Genomic DNA, 10145 nt, shown 5'->3' with positions numbered 1-10145 from the left:
CCCCTCCATTTGCTTTCCTTTGGAGACAGTGTTAAATGCAGCTTGGAGGTTTAACAGTGATAACTGCTGGAGATAAAAGGCAACAGACTCCACTGCACTTGTGGATCTGGTCTGCACATTGCTGGGTTGTGGCCAGAGAGTACAAATAATGACTTTGTTTTAATGATGGGCATGTTTTCATTAAGCTTCTTCTACTGCTTCCTCCCCTTTGCCTGCATCTCAAGTCTACAGTGTTGTTTTTAGATCCGTTCACCCGGTGGGTTTCATGCCTCAGTTAGCTTCATGTTGAGACATGCCTCTTTCACTCCCTCTCCCCCCACCCCATTGTTAAAGATTGTTCCTAAATAAGGTTTCAGTGCGTGAACCGGGGAAATTGGTTCTGCAGGCAGCTTGTCATGGTGTTCTTTCCACTGATGTCATTCTCTCCGCTTCCGCTACCAAAATTGTAAATAGCATTTCATTTCTGTTTTGTTCACTCTTGGATCTAACTATAGAAATAAGGCTTCTCCAGATTTAATTTTGCAACATGGGGAATCTCCAGATTTCCCTATGGCCGCACAAACTCCAGCAAGCATGCCTATACACCTTCTTCATCTGCAGCTTATGAGCGCTTTTGAGTCAACACTGGAGAGCCCGTTACTTTCCCAGCATTTCTGGGTAGCTGCAAGGATCCCCACAGCAGCGAATTAATAACTGAAATGCATTTTGCTTTGTAGTATGCATCTACTTAGTTTCTGTGCGGATAGAGGTTGGAGAGGGTTAGTAATTACAACAGTGATGGTCCCAAAGGAAAGCAAATAACGCCTTTTCTTTGTAGATCAACTTTGTATGATAGAAAGTTATCACATTGCACAACTCATTTCTTCTGGACAGGAAAGGAATGTCCTTAGCCTACCGACAATTGGTTCGTTCTGTCTACCAACAGGAAACTCAGGATTACCATTATGTGTAGAAAAGCCAGAGAGAGTGGTCCCACTTGTTGTCAGTTATCATCGTCATCATCATTTACTACCCGCCCTTCACCCAGAGGTCCCAAAGCAGGTTACAACCATTTTAAAATATGGTATTAAAAACAATTTAAAAAAACCTAAAATCACAAAATAGGATGAGACCTAAAAATACACATCTTGGGTGTCAAAGGTCAGGGTGAAGAGGTGCATCTTCAGCATTTGCTTAGAACTGTACAGTGAAGTTGCCAGACACACCTCAGTGGGGAGGGAGTTTGACAACTTGGGGGCCGCCACAGAGAATGCCCTCTCCCAGGCCTCTGCCCCTGAGCTTCCAAAGGTGGCTGAACTACCAAAGGATGCCCTCTGCTGTTCTCAATGCCCAAGAGGATCTGTGGAGAAGGAGGAAGTCTTTCCGATATCTGGGACCTAAATCATTTAGGGCTTTAAACACTAACATGAGCACCTTGAATTAAGCCCGGGAATGAACTGGCAACCAATGCAGCTGTTTTAAAACAGGGGTTATATGAGATCTAAAGGGAACCCCAGCCAGTGATCTAGCGGCTGCATTTTGGACCAGTAGAAATTTCTGAGTTGTCTCTAAGGGCAGCCCTGCACAGAGTACATTAAATGTGTCTATGGTGGGCAGAAACCAATCAGGGCAGCAGGCATGTATTCTTGACACCCAGGATTGGGGAAAACTGTTGTGTGAATGTGACCTTCTTCATGCTGACTTTGGGAGATAAGCTGACTTAGTGTAGAATTAAAAAGGACTATATTTTGATGTCAGCACTCCCATAGTAGGTCAGATGGGTTCAAATGTTTAGTCACACAGTGCCACATGCAAACTGAACTGTTATATTCTGCTTCATTCAATCAGATGGAACTGAAAGCTGTCTTTAAACTTAACTGGTTTCATTAGAACAAATGTAAGACTATCCCTAGCCAGCCTGGTTCTTGCAAAGGCCCCTTCTAGTTCTAACTCAACACTGGCTGGAACCAATCCTAGGTCTGGAGTGGCCCACATAGTGTCCTCCACACATTTTGAACAGGAGCTCCCATTGTCCCTGACCAGTAGCCATGCTGACTGGGGTTGAAGTCCAAAACACCTGGAGGACACCATGTTGGTGATCCCTGGCATAAAAGGCCAGTGAGGTTTCATGGTGAGAATGTCCGACTTGAAACGTGGGAGACCTAGGTTTATTATTATTTTTATTACTATTATTATTATTAGATTTATATCCTACCCTTCCTCCCAGCAGGAGCCCAGGGTAGCAAACAAAAGCCCTAAAAACACTTTTAAAATATCATAAAAACAGACTTTAAGATACATTAAAACAAAACATATTTGAAAACTTTTTTTAAAAAAGCTTTCAAGACATCTTTTTTTAAAAAAAGGTTTAAAAACATATTAAAAAGCAATTCCAACACAGACACAGACTGGGATAAGGTCTCAACTTAAAAGGCTTGTTGAAAGAGGAAGGTCTTCAATAGGCGCCAAAAAGATAACAGAGATGGTGCCTGTCTAATATTTAAGGGGAGGGAGTTCCACAGGGTAGGTGCCGCCACACTAAAGGTCCGTTTCCTATGTTGTACAGAACGGACCTCCTGATAAGATGGTATCTGCAGGTGAGTGATCGACTGGCTATATAAGGGAAAAGACGGTCTTTCAGGTATCCTGATCCCAAGCTGTATAGGGCTTTGTACACCAAAACTTGAACCTTGAACTTAGTCCGGTAGCAAATGGGCAGCCAGTGCAATTCTTTCAGCAGTGGGGTGATATGTTGGTGATACCCTGCCCTAGTGAGCAGTGTCTCTGCTGCGTTTTGCATCAGCTGAAGCTTCCAGACCAACCTCAAGGGCAGCTCAAGATAGAAAGCATTACAGTAATTGAGCCTAGAGGTTCCCAGTGCATGGACAACAGTGGTCAGGCTATCCTGGTCCAGAAATGGCCACAGCTGTCTTACAAGCCAAAGCTGGTAAAAGGCTCTCCTAGCCATTGAGGTTACCTGGGCCTCTAGCAACAAAGATGGATCCAGGAGCACCACCAAAAGGAGGAACCGGGGAACTACAGACCAGTCAGCCTAACATCAATCCCTGGAAAAACTCTGGAGCAGATTAGAAGCAGTCAATCTGTAAGCACCTTGAAAACAATGCAGTGATTACTAGAAGCCAACATGGATTTATGAAGAACAAATCCTGCCAAACTAATCTTATGTTTTGATCGGGTAACCTCCCTTGTAGACTGTGGGAATGCTGTGGACATACATATCTCGACTTCAGCAAAGCTTTTGACAAAGTGCCCCATGATATTCTGATTAGCAAGCTAGCTAAATGTGGACTGGATGGAACAATTATCAGGTAGATCCACAGTTGGCTCCAGAATCGTACTCAGAGTGTTTATCAATGGTTCCTTCTCAAACTGGGCGGAAGTAACAAGTGGGGTACTGCAGGGCTCAGGGCTCTTCAACATTTTTATTAACAACTTGGATGAGGAGGGTACAGAGCGTGCTTATCAAATTTGCAGATAATACAAAATTGGGGGGCATAGCTAATACCGTGGAAGACAGAAAGAAAATTCAAAGGGACCTTGATAGGCTGGAGCATTGGGCTGAAAACAACAGAATGAAATTCAACAGGGATAGATGCAAAGTTCTACACATAGGAAAAAGAAACCAAATGCACAGTTATAAGATGGGGGATACTTGGCTCAGCCATACAACATGCAAGAAGGATCTTGGAATTGTCGTTGATCACAAGCTGAATATGAGTCAACAGTGTGGTGTGGCTGCAAAAAAGGCAAATGCTATATTAGGCTGCATTAACAGAAGTATAGTTTCCAAATCGCATGAAGTATTAGTTCCCCTCTTTTCATCACTGGTTAGGCCTCATCTTGAATACTGCATCCAGTTCTGGTCTCTGCACTTCAAGAAGGATGTAGACAAACTGGAACGGGTTCAGAGGAGGGCAACAAGGATGACCAGGGGACTAGAAACCAAGCCCTATGAGGAGAGACTGAAAGAACTAGGCATGTTTAGCCTGGAGAAGAGAAGACTGAGGGGAGATATGATAGCACTCTTCAAGTACATGAAAGGTTGTCACATAGAGGAGGGTCAGGATCTCTTCTCAATCATCCCAGAGTGCAGGACATGGAATAATGGGCTCAAGTTGCAGGAAGCCAGATTTCAACTGGACATTAAAAAAAACTTCCTAACTGTTAGAGCCATACGACAATGGAACCAATTACCTAGAAAGGCAGTGGGCTCTCCGACACTGGAGGTACTCAAGAGGCAGCTGGACAGCCATCTGTCGGGAATGCTTTGATTTGGATTCCTGCATTGTGCAGGGGGTTGGACTTGATGGCTTTGTAGGCCCTTTCCAATTCTACTATTCTATGAACCACCAACCCACAGCGTCTCTGTCTTGCAAGGATTCAGACTCAGTTTATTGGCCCTCATCCAGCCCACCACCGAGTCCAGGCAGCGGTCCAGGACTTGCACAGCCTCACCAGATCCAGATGTTACAGAGAAACAGAGGTGGGTATCATCAGCGTACTGCTGACACCTCGCCCCAAATCTCCTGATGACCACTCTCAAGGGATTCATATAGATGTTAAACAGCATGGGGGACACATGGTTCACATTGTCACTCAGCCATGAAGCTCACTGGGTAATATTGAGCCAGTCACTATCTCTCAACCTAACCTACTTCACAGGATTGTTGTGAGGATCAAATCGAGGGAGGAGAACCTTGTATGTCTCCTTGAGCTCCTAGGAGGAAATATGAGATATAAATGAAATAACAATACTAAATGCTTTCCAACAATAGCTAATGTATGCAAAATAAACATATTTACATAAATTATATTCACTTTCATAATTTAATACTAGCTGTAACTAAACTCAAGTTCACATAACTACATTTTTGCTGATGAAATTCTGTAAAGTCCTATGGGCACTGAGGTGCTATATGAAAATAATAACTATTATTATAACAGATGCAAAAATTAGGTTTGGTGTGTGCTTTGAATTTTTTGTTTTTATGTGAAACAGGCCTAGATATCGCTGAACTTCCACTGATTTATCTATCACATATATAAGCAGAAAGCCTTAAAGTGGTCATGGCAAACGAAGTCAGCATGATAGTGTTTTTAAACACTAGGTCAGCCACAGTTTGTTTTTTTTACAAAACACCATATCTCAGGCTAACCTATCTGACAGGGTTGTTGTGAAGCTAAAATGCCACTCTGAGCACTTTGGAAAAGGAGCAGAAAGTAATAAGTATAAGAAATAATAGGAAGCCAGCATAGAAATTTGAAATATGGAATACTTAAAACAACCAAATGCCTGAAAGAACTTGAGTTCCTTCCTGCATACTAGAGATAACACGGCTGCTAGCTCCGGCAAACAATGCATTGCAATAATCCAGCCTTGAAAAAGGCAACACATTCATCAACTTTTCTAAATCCTCCTCCTTTTGCAAAGGTTTGTGCCTCATGATATTTCACAGATTGTACAAAGATGGGCCAGCAACTGAATGAAAACCTGAATCTATCGATCAAACCAATGACAAAGGAGAGCAAGCTGTTAAGTCTACAAGATGGATTTAATACAGGATTTGATCACCAGGGTCAGTTGCACAAGTCAGCAAATCCTTCCCAGACCTCATCTGTAAGGAGCTGATTTGCCTTCTTGGAAAAAACAAATGGGACCAGCAACAAGCTGCTGTTGTGGGCTGCTTCTGTTTAGTGTGCCAGTCAATCAGTCATGTTCTCCTCCAGGACACTCTATTCCATTTATCTCCCACTGGTCTTCTGTTTTTTCCATAACAGTAAACATTCCATAGCTCCTGAGCTCATCAAGTCTTCATTGGGCTGTTTGGGGGGTTCTCTTTCCTTAGGACTTTTTTTTTCTTTAATTGTTGTTTTGCAAACCTTTGGGTTCCCTCAGTACCTTCCTCTTTGTGTGGGTGGTTCCATTTTGGCTTCATAAGCAATGACACTCAGTGCCTGAACATAAGAAATAGAAAGAATGTGTTGTGTAGGCCCCTTTACACTGTCTGCATTGCTTGTCAACTTTGCAGTTTGAGCATATATAAAACTATTGGGTTTGCTAGTCAAACTACCCGCGACGCAGGAAATCCAAGATGGAGCACTTTGGGGAGCATTTTTAGACATTTGTACAATTCATTCAAGGTTATCAGCATTTGCAAACTTTTAAGGTGCTTCCATATGGCAGGTGATTATGGACTTGGTGCAACTCATGACTGCATGTTTTTCCCAGCATCTACATGACGTCATTCTCATCAAAATGCCATCCCCTGTCTGGTTAATCCAGCTTTACCATTTCAGTGGGGCATTTTTACTCATCAGATTTTCTATGGAAACAGTAAATCCAGATTAAATGGGGAAATAACATGGGATGACATTTTGATGAGGATGATGTTAGACAAAACTTGCTTGCATGAGCACCACCGAGTCCATAACATCTGACTGTGTGGAAGCACCCTTTGATGTTTATTGTTGTGATATATTCATAGGATGTGGAATCCAATGCTATATAGTTCCATGACCTGCTGTCGTGTCCAGGTTGGGGCTCAGGAACCAGACCAATTGGTGAAAGCAATTCAGTTTTTATTAAAGTAATATCCAGGCAAAGACTGCACCGTCTCATGAACTTCAATTACAAAACATAACCTGCGACATAGAAGAGAGTTGACAGAACAAGGAATCACTATTCCCCCCGTCCCTTAAGAAGGGGGCAATCGAGCGCGAATTCTCTCACTCCGCCTCAAAGTGCCCTCATCCATACCCCGCCTCTCCCCCTTCTTTTGCCGCCTCTTTTGCTGTCTCCTTGTACGTGGTGAAGGGGGTGCCAATGCCCCCTCCCCTGAGAAATCTGACTCGGGTATGGGGGAAAGCGGGGGGGCAATGCTTAAACCATCTGGCTGCTTCTCCTTGCTTTTTCCTGGATCAGGAGGGGGTTGGATTCCCCCTTGCCCTCCCTTCTTCTCCAACTTCTCCAAGCCCAGAGGGGGAGGAGGCATGGGAAGCTCACGGTAGGAATCTATGTCTGTTGGACATTCAAGGTCCTCGCTCCCAGACAGTTCTATCTCAGAGATTCCCTCCCCCTCTTCTGCTTCTTCTTCACACGGCTCTGGCCAAATGACCCCCTCCCTCTCCTCATCTTCTGAAACATCAGGGCCCCAATCCTGCATCCTGACACCATCCCCTCTCTCATGCTGTGCTTCCCCCCAACTTGTCGGCTTGGGACAATGAGGGAACCGTTGATGAAAGTCTCTTACTAAGTCCGGGGCATGGACATCGCACTCATTTTCCCATGATCTGTCAGCTGGCCCATAACCTTTCCAGTGAATCAAATACTGTAGTTTGTTACGTTTTCTCCTTGAGTCCAGAATCTCTGCCACTTCGAACTCAGTTTGCTCATCCACTATTAACGGTGCTCCTGGAGATTCCACCGGTCTTAACTCACTGGGAGGGGCTGCTTTCGTTAACAAGGAGCGATGAAACACAGGATGTATTTTAAAAGTATCTGGCAACTTCAGATGATAAGCCACTGGGTTGATTTGCGCCTCTATTTCAAAGGGCCCACTCTCTTATCCTGCAGCTTCCTGCATTTGCCCGGCATCTGGAAGAAGCGGGTAGACAGCCATACCTTGTCTCCTATCTGAAGGGGGGTCCCCTCCTGTCGATGTTGATCAGCAAATCGTTTATACTCCATTTTGGCCTCGTCTAATTGTTGTTTCAATACCTGCTGCACCGCCTGAAGCTCCTGCAGAAATCCCCCTGCAGCCGGTACAGGCATACTCCCTGTACTGCTGGGGAAAGCCTTGGGGTGGAATCCATAGTTAGCAAAGAAAGGTGTTTGTCCAGTACTGGTATGCAAGGAGTTATTATAAGCAAATTCTGCAAAATGCAAATAGGAAACCCAGTCAGTCTGTTGGTAAGACACATAACAGCGTAAGTACCTTTCTAAAACCTCATTAAGTCTCTCCGTCTGCCCGTCCGTCTGGGGGTGATGAGCTGAAGAAAGTTTTAACTCCTTCTGCAGCTGTTTCCAAACAGCCCTCCAAAATTTAGCTGTGAACTGAGTTCCCCGATCCGAGACTAGGCTATTGGGCAATCCATGCAGTCGGTAAATTTCCTTTATAAACAATTTTGCTGTTTCTCTAGCTTCTAAGGCTCCTGAGCAAGGAAGGAAATGTACCATCTTGGTCAATGAATCCACTATGACCAATATAGCTGTCATGCCTTGTGACTTTGGTAAATCAGTTATAAAATCCATGGATAGGTCCTTCCAAGGTTCACTTGGCATTGGTAAAGGTTCCAACAACCCCACAGGTTTTCCTGTTTCTGTTTCTGTCCGCATACAGACAGAGCATGATTTTACATAGTTCTCAATGTCTCGGCGCATTTGGAGCCACCAAAAATCCTTAGCTACATTTTGAATGGTCTTAAAAATGCCAAAGTGCCCAGCCGTAATACAGTCATGACATTGATGCAAAATTCTGAGTCTTAGGTCCCCCCTTTGGCACATATCTGGCAGCTTTAAACCAAAGCAGTCCATCCTTCCAATGGAAATTTACTTCTGAATCTGGGTCCTGTTCCATTTCCTGGATATATTGTTGCATGCATGGATCCCTCTGCTGTGCCATCCTGAGCTCCTCTTCCCATGAAGGCTGGCATAATCCCAACATCAGCTTTTCTGGCGGGACAATGTACTGGGGAGGGCTGCAGACTTCATCTCCTTTATATTGCGGTTGTCTGGATAGAGCATCTGCTCTCTGATTTTTTGCATGGGCATGGTAAGTAATCCTGAAGTTAAACCTGGCGAAAAACTGCGACCGACGTATCTGTCTCTGGTTCAACTTCCGAGCTGTTTGCAGACTTTCCAAGTTCTTATGATCAGAACATACTTCTATCTGATGCTGGGCTTCCTCTAAATACTGTCTCCAATTCTCAAATGAGTCTTTGATGGCTAACAGCTCTTTTTCCCACACTGTATAATTTCTTTTGGCATCCTTTAGTTTTCTGGAGAAATATGCACAAGGATACAATTCCTTCCCATCCACGTCTGGTTGCAAAAAGACCCCCCCTGTGGCTACGTCTGAAGCATCCGCTTCCACGACGAAAGGGCAGGTAGGGTCAGCAAGACGCAAAATAGGCTCAGATGCGAATTTCCTTTTCAGTTCCCCGAAAGCTCTCGCTGCGCTCTCTGTCCATTGAAACTTTCCTTTTTCCCTTAAACAGTCCGTAAGGGGAGCTGTTAGCTTGGAAAAGCCGGGGATAAATTTTCTGTAGTAGTCGGCAAATCCCAGAAAACGTTGTACGTCCTTCTTGTTGGTTGGCTGGCCCCAATCCAATACACAACTCACTTTTCCTGGGTCCATCTCTACTCCTCCTGCTGAGATTCGGTATCCAAGGAAGTCCAAAGATGACAAGTCAAACCCACATTTCTCTAACTTGGCATACAAGTGGTTCTCTCTCTGTCTTTTCAACACAGTTTTCACGTGTTGATCATGTTCTTCCTGGCTCTTTGAAAACACCAGAATATCATCCAGATAACAAATCACGCACTGATCCAAGAGGTCTCTAAACACTTCGTTCATAAACTTCTGAAACACGCCAGGGGCCCCACATAGCCCAAAAGGCATCACCAGGTATTCGAATTGACCATAAGAGGTGTTGAACCCGGTCTTCCAATCATCCCCCTCTTTCATTTGAATCAGATTATACGCCCCTCTTAAGTCCAATTTCGTAAAGATTGTTGCAGAACGCAGTCGGTCTAACAACTCCGGAATCAGGGGCAATGGGTAACTGTTAGGGATGGTAATTTGATTTAAGGTGCGGTAATCATTACAGGGTCTGAGTTCCCCTCCTTTCTTCTTCATGAACAGCAAGGGGGCCCCTGCGGGGGATTGTGAGGGACAGATAAATCCTTGCTTCAGGTTTTTGTCCAAAAACTCTCTCAGAGCTGCTCTCTCTGGCTCTGTAAGGGAGTAAATTCTTCCAGCTGGAATGCTTGCTCCTGGCACTAAATCAATAGCACAGTCATAAGGGCGATGAGGGGGCAAGGACTCTGCTTCCTTTTCATTAAACACATCCTCAAAATCCACATATTTCGAGGGAAGTACCACTTTGTTGACCTCTTGCACAGCTCCTGCCAGGGCTTTTACGGT

The sequence above is a fragment of the Rhineura floridana genome, chromosome 8 (genome assembly GCF_030035675.1).
Source record: "Rhineura floridana isolate rRhiFlo1 chromosome 8, rRhiFlo1.hap2, whole genome shotgun sequence".
NCBI lineage: Eukaryota > Metazoa > Chordata > Lepidosauria > Squamata > Rhineuridae > Rhineura > Rhineura floridana.
The sequence above is the reverse complement of the archived record's forward strand: the minus strand, read 5'-3'. Positions refer to the sequence as shown.